General features: G+C 37.4%; 1 long non-coding RNA gene across 1 annotated transcript; it reads right to left on the bottom strand.

Annotated features, from left to right (window-relative positions):
• Window positions 1-1,649: 1,649 nt before the first annotated feature.
• On the bottom strand, window positions 1,650-2,480 carry LOC139625185 (uncharacterized). Its single transcript, XR_011691857.1, has 2 exons — window positions 2,339-2,480; window positions 1,650-2,234 (listed from the first exon to the last, which is right to left on the bottom strand). It is a non-coding gene; the product is annotated as an uncharacterized lncRNA (long non-coding RNA).
• Between the last annotated feature and the right edge of the window lie 227 nt (window positions 2,481-2,707).

The following is a 2,707-nucleotide window of genomic DNA, read 5'->3' as shown; positions in this document are numbered from 1 at the left end:
TGTGACCCTGCAGCGCTCAGGCTGCACGTCATTGCGACGCAGCAGGACATGATGAGGTTAATTATTAAGGTTATTCATTAGAGGGATGTCTGGGTTTTCTGCGCTGGCCGCCTCTAAGATGTGGAAATAAAGGTTTATCATCTCAGAGGAATGAAATAAAAAAAAAAATTAAAAAAAAAAAAAAGAAACTTAAAACTTAATAATTCGACATTGTGTGGTGGACCAGTATTGCATGATTCTGCGTGACAAAATAAACTCAAAATAACTGTGAACTTCTTTATATTATAAATTATAACAGAAAGTCATAATGTAGAGTCAGGTGTCACTGTGTCCTGAGCATAGACTGTAAATAAATACTATTAATACTATCAGATACAGTCTATGGCCCTGAGTCAGACACTTTCTTGCTAACATGATTTTAATAGCATTTGTCAAACATGAACTTGAACGTTACATCTTGCATTACATTGCAAACAAACAACAGTCTCCACAAAAGCAAAACAAAACACTAAATAGGTCTACTTACTCTCCAGCATCTAAGAAATGTAACACTATTAATCAGCAAATGAATATGTTAATTAACAAATATTTCTTCATTGGCATATGTGGCTTCACAAAGCATCTGGGAGGTAATACTATGATAAAAAGATAACCTCCACAGAACCTCAGCCAGATAGTTGTATTATGGATATTATCATTTCACAACAACATGTCTGCATGTTCCAGCATGTCCCACTGTTTTTGCCCTGAAATAATGTGTACTCGATTAATGTGATAATTTATCACAGCGAGGAAATTCATTTTCCATGTTCTCCATTTTGAGGTCAGAGGTCACCACCTGCATCAGGGAATGCAGGTGGCGGATTTTCAGGGATTTGCTCCTTGACAGTTCAGCAGGGCGGATATTCGGCAGCACAGGTGTTTCCGCACCTGAATCGCCAGCTGAAGGACACTGTGTCACCAGACTGTCCTAGAAGTGAATGGAAGGAGGAACAAATGAAGTGTACCAGGGGAAGTAGAAACTTTCATTTCCTCATTAAACAACAGCTGAGTCAGGTTGCCTCATGACCAGCTGTTTTACAGAGGGATTTCCTAGACTGAGGAGTTTGTGACATAAATGTCTGCTGCCTTTTTGATGTGTACGATATTAAAACTTGTATTTTACATATTGCTGAAGGGCCTAAATAGTTAGGCCTTACATTAAAACATGTTTCTGTATATGCTTTTAGTTATTATGTCCCAAAATGTGTCAGTCCAAAGTATACTGCAAGTACTTCTTTTTATTTGCTTAAATGTTTGGACAGGTAAAATTTAAACCAATAAGACAAATTAAATATAAGCTCAATAAAAACTAAATTCAGTAAAACAGAATTTGGATAAACTTTAAAACACCAAATATCTACATGAATAAATACATGTGTGCATTTAAGGAGCTACTGTTCTCCTTGCAGGGCTATTGTCTAAAACTTTTACACTCGTTGATTTGAATTAATTCTGCCCCGTTTCACCTCAAGTATTTCTCATGTTTGCTTTGTTCTTCCCTCCAACAAGAGAGTATTGTGCTTCTTTAAGCCCCTAAGCCTGTGTCACTTTGTATTTTCTTAAATCTTCTAGAACTATATACTAACATGTATGACAATTTAGACCAATTACTATTTCAACAGCTTCTTTATTCAAGCAAATATGATGAATACGATAAACATGGTAAACAAAATATCAAATCAAAACAGAGGCAAACAGTAGAAACAGTCTTTGCAGTACAGTTATTAGACTAAATGATATAATAGTAATAGATACCTTTTAAAATAATAGCTCCATTAGTACAAATGTGGAATATTAGTATCATTAATATTTGACAAGAGCAAATGCAACATCTAAGTTATGATGAACACATCTGTCAGAGTAGACATAAAAGCACACGTCAAACTTAGAGGATATGTATAAGTGAGTGCTGAATACTTCTCTCTACTAGATTTACTCAGTGTTTCCCGGCTGTCTTTCATATGATGTCTCAGCCTCTGGTTCAGGCGCCTCCACTGCGTCTGCAGGCTTTTCGTGGGCTTCTGATTGGTCAGCCAAATCTTCTCTTACATCTTCTGCTTCTTCTGAAACTGAAGACTTGGGTTCTGCAGCAGCATCAGCTTTAATCTCATTTTTCTGTTCCTCTGACTCCTGACTTTTGCTCTCCTTTTTGTCTCCCTCCTTCTCCACAGGGGGTGTCTTCGCTACAGATTCTGCAAGAAAATAATCATGAGTGAACATGTCATCTCAGTGTTGGCAAAATTACGCCATACTGCAATGTCTCAGATGTCACAAACACACACACATATATTCTCACCCTTTCGCCTCTGCATTTTCGTTCCAGTCACTGTGGTTTTCATCTTCTCCTTTGGGGTGGTTGGACCAAACACCACATTTCCATCTGCATCGGTCCAATATGAAGTCACCCCCAGGTCAGGTGTCCCCTCCGTGATCTCCAACTGAAAGGAGACAAAGGTGAGTTAAAAAAAAAACAAATAAAAACTTGCTTTGTAATCAGACTCAACCATCACACCATTAGCCAAAGATTTATGTTCCATTACTTACCCAGGAAGTGCAATGAGGTCAGACTTATCATTGATTGCCAAAGTAATCCACTTGACTACAGTACAAACAGGAAAACTTGCATAATATAAGTAATCTATTCAAATCAGTTATTCTGTTCAAC

Source organism: Trachinotus anak, unplaced genomic scaffold (assembly GCF_046630095.1).
Source record: "Trachinotus anak isolate AG129_WGS33_773 ecotype Australia unplaced genomic scaffold, CSIRO_AGI_Tana_v1 ptg000009l, whole genome shotgun sequence".
Taxonomy (NCBI): Eukaryota; Metazoa; Chordata; class Actinopteri; order Carangiformes; family Carangidae; genus Trachinotus; species Trachinotus anak.
This window is presented reverse-complemented; position numbering and strand designations above follow the sequence as displayed.